Source organism: Thalassophryne amazonica, chromosome 3, assembly GCF_902500255.1.
Source record: "Thalassophryne amazonica chromosome 3, fThaAma1.1, whole genome shotgun sequence".
Taxonomy (NCBI): domain Eukaryota; kingdom Metazoa; phylum Chordata; class Actinopteri; order Batrachoidiformes; family Batrachoididae; genus Thalassophryne; species Thalassophryne amazonica.
The window spans coordinates 67,010,978-67,023,947 of NC_047105.1; the positions used below are offsets into that span (position 1 = coordinate 67,010,978).

At 40.8% G+C, this 12,970-nt stretch overlaps 1 protein-coding gene across 1 annotated transcript in view; it reads right to left on the bottom strand.

Moving 5' to 3' along the window:
- grm2a (glutamate receptor, metabotropic 2a) overlaps positions 1–12,970 on the bottom strand; it is a 171,886-nt gene that overhangs the window by 131,429 nt on the left and 27,487 nt on the right. The gene's annotated exons all lie outside the window — the stretch shown is intronic.

Here is a 12,970-nt window from a genome sequence, read left to right on the forward strand (position 1 = left end):
GCAGATCAAACACAGAGAAATTCAGTCACAGACTTTGAGTTGGAGGACAATGACAGCTTTGTATCAGGCACGGAATGCTCCCAAACTAAATATTGGACATCATCTGCACCCATGAGTAAATATTTGTGTTGATACTTACTGATAGTAATAAGATGGTGTACAAGAGTTACACAGTGCAGTAGCACCATTGGCAAACAACATTAAATCATTATTGATCATTATAAGCTGCCACTGTACATGGCAGGAACAAACTTGTTAATTAGAGTGGATGAAATGTATTTTGTTTGAGGGATATTGAAAAAAATTACAAATACACTGAATAGACATCCATTTGAATTTTTCTGTTGCGTGCAAAATTATAAAGAAGGTAAAACTGAAAATTCTGTGTGATTCAGCACACTGAATGGCATCCAGCTGTCACACGGTCGCCAATTTTCAGATTTGCAAATGCCTTTTTTTTTACAAATGAAAAACAAATGACATATTTACAAATACACATTTATTTGTAAAAACCAACACACACTTAACAGTAACTTGTGTGTTGTTTTTTTACAAATAAAGCAACCAGTTATAAGGAGGCTCATTTTCTCATAATGCCTTTTTACATCTGTGAGTTTTAATGCTCAAACCTTCAGAATTTGTGCATTAATTTAAAACTAAAAGATTGATATTTTCAATTTGTAAAAATGACAGCGTTAATGTTAAAATCAATAAAATGGCTGGAATTAGTTTGGATTTTAAATCAAACCATAGGTCAAACCTGCTTTGCTTTTTATGCCTTTTGCCACACATCTCGGGCACTCTATGTTGAATGTAAATGTTAGGGTAGGTCCGGGCTCAGGACAAGGTTATGGGTTTGTACCCTATTGTCATCTGCCTCCCCGGATTTGATCCTTTTGGTTACCCTTTGGATCATTTTGTATTATGTTTTCTCTGGTTGCATTTATTATGTATCTTTGGTGTTTTATTATCTTGTTGTATTCTTTTTGTTTTCTGACATCATTGGTTCTAGTCTTTCCATTGTTTTACTGTAGGTTCTGGTTTTGTTTCTGTTCTTCTGATCGGTTCTGTCTTATTTCCTCTGTCTGTGATGTTAGACTGAGCTTCAGTTCAAGTGATGTTTTTAGTCTTATTATTCTTGTGCTATTTTTAGGTCTGTCACTCTGTTTCCTAGTTTGCCCTTTATTCGATTCACGTTTCCTTTTTTTGGTCTGTGGTCATGTTATACTTTCACCATTGGTTTTCATTCACTGACTCCTTTTGCTTTTAATCTGCTTTGTTTTCACTCCACGTCACTGGACCTGTCTCATGTCATCGTCCCTCACTCATTCTGTCTGTTTAGTGTATTTATCCACTCACGCTCCTTACTCTGGCTCACGTGTCTTTGCATCTTACATCACTCCACTTTGTGTTGTCTCCACTGCACTATCTTGCACCTGCTTCCCTCATCTTTGTTGCATCTAGCCACACCTCCTTCCAGAACCCTCGATCACACGTGCACTTTGTTTCATCACCTGTTATTTAGCACTCACTTCCCTCACCGCGGTGCCAGCTTGTTGATCTTCGTATCTTCGTTCCAGCCCTGTTCTCGTCTCGTATACCTCAGTGTTTTTTGACCTCGTTCTGCTTTTCCGGATTTTGCTCTCTGCCTCTGACTCTGATATTGTGTCTCACTGTGCCTTCGACCTCAGCCTGTTCCTGACCACGTATTTTGCCTTGCCCTCATCTATACCTTTGCAACGCGGCCTGCCTTTTTGTGTACCGGACCCTGGACTGTCTGTAAGATAAAGATTATTATTACACCGCATCGTCTGAGAGTTTGCATTTGTGTCCAAACACCTTCTGTGTCACGCGACCACGAATCCTGACAGTAAATGATTTTTTGTTGTAGCAGCCAGGTCCCTTCTGCTGGGGTCGGGTTGAGCTCAGCTCCTCACAGCTGCCTGACTGCTGCAAAACTTATAACAGACAGGAACTAACGTCATTTTAGGGTTTACAAACATTTTTGACCGTTTGGCTTTACGTACTACGCCAGCAGAAAAAACATTAGCGGACTAAAACTTAGCAAAACTAAATTTAGCGGAAGCTAACTGGTCCGCTGATGGTTTTCAAAGTTAGCTGAAAAGCTAATTCGCTAACAAAAAGTTAGCTTTGCTAATTAGTGCATTAGCAGAACTGTGCCCACCACTGCAATTATCTACAAAAAGGGGAACTACTGCATTAATGTGATATTTTTGATAAACTCCTTGAATTAAAAGTGAAAGTCTACACTACAAGGACAACTTAATCACTCAATAGCTACTCCTAACTGTGGGTATGTTAGCAAGATCATTTGATTTTAATCAAACCTTGGAGATACATTGGGATTATGGGTGGAAAGAAGTGATATGATTTTGGTTAGGATCAGTCAAAGATGAAACTCATATGGCAAGATCAAATTTCTGGCCCCATGCTAAAAATAGGAAAATAGGTCATTTATGGGAATGAGTTCAGATGAGTGATCCTGACTGTGTAAAAGTCTATGTAACTTGCCTTTTGAAATGTGGGTGTGGTGTCACTGTGCCATCTGAGCACTTTTGATCTAGTTTATTTATTTTTGGGGATGCATTACCTCAGAGCCCATGGGGTATTTTTTAGCTACAGAGTTTAATGTGTGTTTTTAAGGGCAGGCTCAGCTTTCTCATGCTTTCCATTTGTGACACACTCCCAAGGAAAGCTGCCCCCTCTGAGTTGACCCAAAACATTTAGCATATCCTGTCTAGTTGTAAAACAGAACTAGTACAAGGCGACCATGACCAGTTGTTGCACACGCTACCTGAAAGAAATGGAAGAGCCTAGGCATCTACCCTCCACAGCAACATCTAAGCCAGTTCATCAGGGAACGGAAAGACCTAAAGGACAAAGCTGTGAAGAGGTACTAGTTATTGACACCTGGAGCTAACTGGGTCCTCAGAGCAGATTCTAGCTCCTAGTGGAAATTACCACAACATTCCAAACAAGAAAACATGTTGGAGTCAGCAACAGCAAAAACCATCATGTTGGCTGAGCTAACAGATCCATGGGAGGGTGGCACTGAGATATCCTATGAAAGGAAGAGGGACAAGTGTGCAGACCCAAGACAAGGCAATGGATTGAAAATGTATCCAAACCACCGTTTACAGCCTCTTACCAACTTAATCTTGGTTCATTGTGTTGGTTAAGTTGAATAGTACTTCAGGTCTTTCAGAAGGCATCAGTATCTGCACTGGACATAACAGAAGTCAGACATCCACCTTCAAGAAGAAACAAAACAACTCCCATCCCTCCTAGAACATCTTTTTTCATGAAACGCTCCCTCACTAATGGCATGTTATCAGGGTGCTGTTGAAACCCTAGTAAATTTGAGCAGCATTCTTGACTTTTTTGACTGTGTGTGTGTGTGTGTGTGTGTGTGTGTGTGTGTGTGTGTGTGTGTGTGTGTGTGTGTGTGTGTGTGTGTGTGTGTGTGTGTGTGTGTGTGTGCGCATAGGCGTAGGAGGTGGGGGACAGTGGGGGCAACCCCCCCCCCCCCCCCCGGGCTTGGCAAAATGCTCAAATTCGGGCAGATGGGCTGGGAAATTCGGACATGGGCCATGTAGACTCTGAATACAGAATAGAATGATCTAAAATATTGTCAGACTTATTTTCGCAATTAATGTAAGCAATAAAACCGCTATTTGGTCACCAATATAAATATAAATATGGGTATATAAATATATGGTAATTTAAAGAGTCATGGGGGTTTCTAAAATTCGGGCAAATTTGGTGTCGCCTCCCCCCCAAATAGACCCCACCTCCTACGCCTATGTGTGTGTGTGTAAAGTAGAACGTTGCCTACTGCTGTCACTCACTTACTTGCCTATGTTCTGCCGCTCTATGCTAATGTGAGAACTTAGTGGTTCAGTACAGCTTTATGCAGATGTTATAGGACTGTAAGTCAGTCATTCAGGTACAAATTCTTCACTATCACTAATTGTGCAGATAAAATGTAGAACATTCATAGACAAAAGCTGAACCTCATCCTTATTTCAAGCCACAGTTCCATTTGCGGAGCTAAAGTGGATCGGGTTCACGCTGAGTGACAACAGAAGAGAAGCCCAGTTATTGCACCGTCCTGATGTCAGTCCACTCACAGTTTAATTAAGCAGAGTAGTCAGGAGTGTACCAGAGTAAATTATTGAGCCAGAATGATTGGCCTCATAGCCATTGTCCCAACATGACAAACAGGCTGACACGCCGTAATTAATCATATTGATGAGAGATTAAGGCGGGACTATTACAGCTTGGAGTTTTGTTGTTTTCCCCAAACTACTGATCCCACCATTAAAACAAAATAAAGCTCTCAACAGGAGTCACTTTGGGGCTCACATTCTCTCTTATTCTCTTAGTTGTTTCCATGGAAACATGCCAGTCGATGGAGAGGAGGGCGAAGACAAAGACAGACCAAGACGAGTGGGCCAGTCTGACCATGCATGTTGCTTGGTCCTGTGGGAGAAGTGAGGATTCTCTACGCTGAACCGACTCAACTGATCAGACAGCAACAAGAGCACTTTCACTTCTGCTGGTAAACCGGTTGTTTTAGACAACGGCTTAGCAACATAAAATAAAGTCACATGGTGTCTTAGAAATGGATGCTGAGGTTTGAAACCCCCCCAAAAAGATATTAGACAGTGTGATGCAGCTCCGCAGCATGGCCTGATGTAATTGTTGTAAACCCAACACAACACTTAGGAATTGGCAATCAAAATCTTTGTAACTGTCCTCATCATTTTATATTTTTCAGATAGCATGAGAAGCCTTGCTACAGAGGCCTTTGCAACTGTATTATAATGAAAGGAAATCAAATATGACATAAGGAAAATCATTTTAAAAGTTTAAAAGACATGAGCACCTTATAAATAAGAGCAAAATCAAAAATAGATATCAATAAGTTGATTACAGAACCAAATGTATGGCAGCACTACAACACCTAAGATGATAATACAATTAAGAAATTCTGTCTTAAAGTGCACCCAATTCCCCAATGACACCCTACCTGTCAGTCCAGTTCTAAAAAGAAACACACACAGCCCCTGGTCTTCAGAACTAATCTCCCAGCCAAGTACTAATCAGGACCTACTCTGATTCTCATCTGAGATCTGACAGGCTCAGGAGTATACAACACAGGATGGATGCAAGGTTATATTACTCACATGACAATATTTTTCTGTGCACCCACATGTGGTAGCGCATGTGGGAGTGTTGTTTTTTACATCCTGTACATCTGTCCTTGTGTGAACAAAACAACTGAAGGAGTTTTTGTCTAATTTAGACCTAATTTAGCAGAATATTCAAGGGTCAACCAATGATAAAGTGATATGATTTTGATTTTGATTTGATTTGAACACAGGCCAAGGTCAAATGTGGGGTTCACTGATTATACGTATATAGGCAATATTTACAATGGCTATTTCAAGGAATTGATTAAAAATAAATCTATGGTTACTAAGAAATATGATGAAGTTGTACGAGGTATGTTAGAAAGGTATCCGACCTTTATTTATTTATTTATGTATTTATTTATTTATTTATTTTTGGAAAAACCTGATGGATTTGAATCACGTGTGCTTGCATGAGCCAACCTTGAACCTTCGTGCGCTTGTGTGAATTTTTTCACGCCTGTTGATTGTGTCAGTTGCTGGTAAGCAGCCTTTGTGTGAGGACATGTGATGTGCTCTCGATGGATTTTCATTGCAAGGAAAATGACAGAACGACTGGAGCAGCGCGACTGCATCAAATTTTGCCAGAAACTGGGTGACAGCCAGGTGGAGACCATTCGGAAGATTCAGATGGCTTTCGGTGGCTTTTCAGTCATGTGACTATCTGAGAAATTGTGGAAGAGGTGGGCATCATTTTTCGGAGTTCAGCATGTCCTGTGAGACTTCAACACGAAGGTGCTTTTGCACCACCGTCAGCAGCAGCATGAATTTCGCTGCAACTCTTTTCATGGCCAAATCTTCTGTCACAGTGGAATGTGCCGAAAAAGTGCTGATGTCCACCTCTTCCACAATTTCTCGGATAGTCACATGACGGTCCCGCATCACCACAGCGTTCACTTTGGAAATGATCTGGTCATTTCAGCATGTTGATGGCCGACCGGAGCGCGGCTCGCTCTCCACCGTTGTGTGGCCGTCTTTAAACCAGTTGTACTGCTCCTTAATCTGTGTGATGCCCATAGCATCGTCACCGAAAGCCGTCTGAATCTTCCGAATGGTTTCCATCTGGCTGTCGCCCAGTTTCTGGCAAAATTTGATGCAGTAGCGCAGCTCCAGTCGTTCCATCATTTTCCTTTCAATGAAAATCCGTCGAGAGCACAACACACGTCCTCACACAAATGCTGTTTGCCAGCAAATGACGCAATCGACAGGCATGAAAAAATTCACGCATGCACACGAAGGTTCAAGGTTGGCTTATGCAAGCACACGTGATTCAAATCCATCAGGTTTTTGCAAAAAAAAAAGGTCAAATACTTTTCTAACAGACCGTATACTGACTCGTATACTGCCTTTATCTTTGTCACATGACCTTTTGACTTGGAGCCAACATGAACTGATTCTGGTGGAAGGGTTGTGTGCTGATCAAGGTTAAAGTGGTTCACTTTTGGATACAACTGATCAACTGTCATGGCTACACACAACCTTATATTATGGTGTCACTGAACCATAAATAATTACTGTAGTGGTCTGAATATGGTGTTGTTAGTGTGTGTGCCCCACAGGTGTATTTACACCAAAGTAAGTAAGTATTGAACACGTCACCATTTTTCTCAGTAAATATATTTCTAAAGGTGCTATTGATATGAAATTTTCACCAGATGTTGGTAACAACCCAAGTAATCCACACATATACAAATATTTCAAACCATAGATGTCCATAAATTAAATTATGTGTAATCATGTGAAATGACACAGGGAAAATGTATTGAACACATGAAGAAAGGGAGGTACAAAAAGGCATGGAAAGCCAAGACACCAGCTGAAATCTATCAGTAATTAAAAGGCAATCCTGCCCCTTGTCAGTGCAAATTAATATCAGCTAGCTCAGTCCCAACTGGTGGACTATAAAAAAGTGTCTCATTACCAAGGTGTCACACAAGAAGCATCTCATGATGGGTAAAAACAAAGACCTCTTTCAACCTTATTGTTGTAAAACATATTGATGGTACTGGTTACAGAAGGGTTTCTAAACTTCTGAATGTTCAAGTGAGCACTGATGGGGCCATAATCCAAAAGTGGAAAAAACATAATTTCACCATCAACTGGCCAAGACCAAGTTCTCCTCACAAGATTTATAATAGAGGTGTGAAATGAATGATCAGAAGCGTTGTCCAACAGCCAAAGACCACTTGTGGAGAGCTTCAGAAAGACCTGGAATGGATGCCATAATACACACCATAAATGGCACTGCATATCACCCCAAAAACAACACAGCAACAGTGAAGTTTGGAGGTGGGAACATTGTGGTTTGGAGCTGTTTTTCAGCAGACAACACTGGCAAACCTCATAACTAAAGGAAGGATGAATGGAAACATGTACCGAGGTTTTCTTGATATAAAATATACCAGGATGATAAATGGTAAATGGACTCTATTTATACAGTGCTTTTCCATCTGCATCAGATGCTCAAAGCGCTTTACCATTATGCCTCACATTCACACACACACCGATGTCAGCATGCTGCCATGCAAGGTGCTCACTACACACCAGGAGCAACTCTGGGATTAAGGACCTTGCCCAAGAGCCCTTAGTGATTTTCCGGTCCGGCTGGGATTTGAACCAAGGATCCTCTGGTCTGAAGCCCAACACTTTAACCACTAGACCAGCACCTTCCCAATGAAAATGAAATGAGGGTGGACATTTCAGCAAGACAATAACCCCAAATACACAGCCAAGGAAAAACTCAGCTGGTTTCAGAGAATGAAAATAAAGCTGCTAGAAGTCCCAGCCAATCAGCTGACTCCAATGCAATAAAAAAAATCTATGGAAAGAACTAACCATCAAAGTTCATAAGATTTGAAGACTCTTTGTGTGAAAGAATAGCCCAACATCACACCTGAGCAATGCATACGACTAGTTTCTCCATACAAGAGGCATCTTGAAGCTGTCATCAACAAACTTTAAAATGAAATATTAAATAAATTTCAGTAAGTGGGTTCAATATTTTTTCCCTGTTTCATTCCATTTTATTACACATAACTTACATGTACACACTGTAAGTACACATATACTTACAGTGGCTTGCAAAAGTATTCAGCTCCTTGGTATTTCATTCATTTTAATTTGTTTATGGCATTTCAAATACAAAAAGTAAATCAGGCTTCACAATATAAAAATTTCTAAAATTATCTTCCTTAGACTCAGGCTGAAAGTAAATCTCTACAACTTGATATAAATTAATTAAAAATATAAAAGCCAAGATGAGTTGTTGCATAAGTAATCAGCCTCTTTGGTATATTACCTGTAAATAATCAGTTTAATTGCCAGTTTTCTTCAGACAAGTCAGGAGATGGATACATGAACATTTCCAAGTCACTGAATATGTCTTGAACTTTGTTTACATCAGTTATGAAGAAATGCAAACAGTATGGCACTCTAACAAAATCCACTCTAACAAAACAGCGGCATTTCAAGAAGAGCCATCTCAGTCCTCTTTGTGTTGACTGTTAACTGTGTAAATTCATGATTATTTTGTGTGCATGTTGTCAAAATTTGCACACCTTAAAAGAATCAGAAATAAATCATTTTCCTGAATGATATCAGCCTGTGTCCAACCACGAACATAACCACAATATTCCCACTTGTGTGATTAAGAATTAGTGCCTTTGAAATGCTCCTGATGGAAGCATTGCAGTCTTTTAATAAGGAATAAAATGTGACAAGCTGAATTACGTTTGATGAGCCGACAGTGGCACTTAAAAGGTCTTCTTTCTTCCACACGAGTGTGTAAATGCCATAGCAGCCTGTCAACAAGTGAACGTCCTTTGCAACAGCCTGCGCATATGGGCCAAGTCACTGTCCCGCTCGAATACAAAAAGCCACCAGAGACAGAAAGCAGAATGTGGTTTTCATATTCAGGGAGTGTGATGAGACAGAGCTGTTGCTCTGAAGAAGAAGAAAAAAGTTGCATATGTCTGAGCTTTAAGCGGTTTAAATGTTTATTTTAAACAAAATTCTGCAATGGAAAAATGCAAGCAATAACAGCGGTAAAGCATTTAAGCACAGAGCCGAGCGAGAGAATGGTGATAAAAGGATTTGTGGCTGACATGTTGTCAGTACCCTCCCTGATCCTGCAGTCCCACAGGAGGTCTTTGTCTCACCAGTGGACTCTCTCCCTCTCATTGTCTTTGTTCAGGCAGGTAGCCAGTCTTTTTGAATGGTATACCAGCCTACCTACAAACATCTATACAAGCCTTGTCATATTTTACACAAAACTATTCACATGTGCAAGATTTGATCTAAAGCCAGAAATACACAACTACACAATGATACAATGTGACTGTGCCTTATTAGCATAATGCATAAGTTGTAAAAGAACCGCAGAACATGACACATTATAGTGTGTGGCTCTCTCCATGCAGCAATGACCTCCATGACCTCTAGTAATACTGTGAGAAATCTTGGAGTCATTTTTGATCAGAATATGTCATTCAAAGCGCATATTAAACAAATATGTAGGACTGCTTTTTTGCATTTACGCAATATCTCTAAAATTAGAAAGGTCTTGTCTCAGAGTGATGCTGAAAAACTAATTCATGCATTTATTTCCTCTAGGCTGGACTATTGTAATTCATTATTATCAGGTTGTCCTAAAAGCTCCCTGAAAAGCCTTCAGTTAATTCAAAATGCTGCAGCTAGAGTACTAACGGGGACTAGAAGGAGAGAGCATATCTCACCCATATTGGCCTCTCTTCATTGGCTTCCTGTTAATTCTAGAATAGAATTTAAAATTCTTCTTCCTACTTATAAGGTTTTGAATAATCAGGTCCCATCTTATCTTAGGGACCTCATAGTACCATATCACCCCAATAGAGCGCTTCGCTCTCAGACTGCAGGCTTACTTGTAGTTCCTAGGGTTTGTAAGAGTAGAATGGGAGGCAGAGCCTTCAGCTTTCAGGCTCCTCTCCTGTGGAACCAGCTCCCAATTCAGATCAGGGAGACAGACACCCTCTCTACTTTTAAGATTAGGCTTAAAACTTTCCTTTTTGCTAAAGCTTATAGTTAGGGCTGGATCAGGTGACCCTGAACCATCCCTTAGTTATGCTGCTATAGACTTAGACTGCTGGGGGGTTCCCATGATGCACTGAGTGTTTCTTTCTCTTTTTGCTCTGTATGCACCACTCTGCATTTAATCATTAGTGATCGATCTCTGCTCCCCTCCACAGCATGTCTTTTTCCTGGTTCTCTCCCTCAGCCCCAACCAGTCCCAGCAGAAGACTGCCCCTCCCTGAGCCTGGTTCTGCTGGAGGTTTCTTCCTGTTAAAAAGGAGTTTTTCCTTCCCACTGTCGCCAAGTGCTTGCTCACAGGGGGTCGTTTTGACCGTTGGGGTTTTTACATAATTATTGTATGGCCTTGCCTTACAATATAAAGCGCCTTGGGGCAACTGTTTGTTGTGATTTGGCGCTATATAAATAAAATTAATTGATTGATTGATTGATTGGTATGTTTATGTATTTTGGGTCAAGGATGAACACTGCGACAACAGAAAGTTGATAGGACTAATATTTTTGGAGAAATTAATGATATTAGGTAACAACAGTGAACAATGGACATGGATATCACCATTAATCAGTCCCTGGTATCCAGACAAACTCTGAACAAAGGAAATATCTCAACCTTGCCAGTTGTAAAACATGACATCAACTAAATGTGCCAAATAATAAATACAATTATTCACAAAACTTTCTCATTTTAATTTCATACACTTTCAGTTAAAATCATTATACAAGCTTTGCATAATTTATTACCACCCTTGAAAAATGTCAGCTACTTAATCTGCAGGGGTGTTGGCCAAGTGGTTAATGCGGGTGGTTTCAGTGCAGAAGGTTCCGGGTTCAAATCCCACCCCTGCCACATTTCTCCATGTAATGTGGAGTTGCGTCAGGAAGGGCATCCGGCGTAAAACCTGTGCCAATTCAACATGCAGATCCACCTTGGATTTGCTGTGGCGACCCCGAGTGCAAACAAGGGAGCAGCCGAAGGGACTTACTTTTTTTACCCAATCTAGAACCCTTAGATCCCCACGGGCAACATGCTAGTTTAGGGTTTTAACCACAGAAACATGCATCTCCTCCTCACACAGTTTTTTTAATGGATTCCAGTGTAATTTGGCAATGGATGAGTGTGTCATTATGTCCTTTCCTTTCTTTTGGCTGATCCAGTTTTGTTCAGGCAGAAATATGTGTGTGTGCCTGCCTGTGTGCCCCCATGTCTTTCTGCTTATGAAAGCATCTATGTAACAAGACACAATGCATATTATAATGTTGTTGTTTGTCTTTCAGCTGCGACCAGGTGTTCAGGGTCACTACAGCAGATCGACTGCAGATCTGCTTTGGGATTTGCCATAAATTTGCACCAGACACCCTTCTTGATGCAACTCGAGTTTGACATAAAATAAATGAATAGATAGATAGATAGATAGATAGATAGATAGATAGATAGATAGATAGATAGATAGAATGTATTGTCATAACAACAAGTGCAATGAAATTATCTTCACACCCAATCACCTGTGAGTGCAATGTGAGTGTGGGGTGGCCGCAGCAGTATCCCGCGCAGCTGCGAGTTCAGGGGGTCCCAAGCTGCAAAATACTGCAATGTGGTCTGAATTCACTAAGATGCATGTTTCTACTGCAGACGCGCCACACATGTTGCAATACGCTGTGCATTCCTCTCCAATCGTGGCATGACACAAATTCTTATCGCATCATTGTGCAGCGCACAGCCATCTTGGGCATCTTAATTGCAATCACACTTTGTGCAGCAAGTGGTATTGCTTCAGGCATCCAAAAACATATATTGATTTCTAAGGCTCAGCGACAAGCTGACAGCCTTGAAGAAGTGATTGTTTGGGGAATATAATTCCAAATTGTTGTGTGTAGAAGCAACAGATGCTTATCCTTAGAGTTTAGCTCCCATCTTAGATTCTGTTGACGCATTAACTTCAAACAAAATTATGCCTCTCACTTTTTTCCCTTTCTCCTCCTATGCCGTCTTCATCCTCACCAGATGGCCTTTTAAATCATCAGCGTAAAGCCTGCCAGCCCCTCACACGTTTCACACCACACAGCGAGCAGCGATGGAAGGAGCGGGTGGGCGCTGACAAAACAATTCAAGAAGATATCAGACGTGATGGGGAGAGGATGGTGGTGGGCAGCAGGGGAAGAGGGATGAGATACCGGCTCTGAAAAAGAGGCTCTCTTTTTTTAATGACACCTATTTGGAGTGGAGCACAGCATTAATATGGTAATATCGCCGCAGGCAAGAGCAAGTGTGGGAGAATGGAGGTCATCTGCTGTGCGTGCAGCACTGCGCCTTCTCGCACGAGGAGGAGATCCTCGTTGGAGGCTGGTTATGAGGGAACAAATGCAATGGGTGTTAGGTTTTCCTAAAATTACACTTCCAGATGACAAAGGTGAGTTTCTAGAGTGGGGGTGAATACTGAAAAAGGTCTGATAATGAGAAATGGGGCTCACACATCACTGAGCACAAACAATACCTGCAACCTTAATAGCACACATTTTTAAATAATGTGATTATATTTTACTTATGAAACATATTTGCCATGTTGTCTCTTTCTTTTAAGGCGTTATATGTTTCAGACTTTGCTTTTACCAACTGTAGCTGCCATCAAACGTTCATATATTTAATCCATTATTTTAATACTCATTTATAAAGACAATAAATGCATATTATT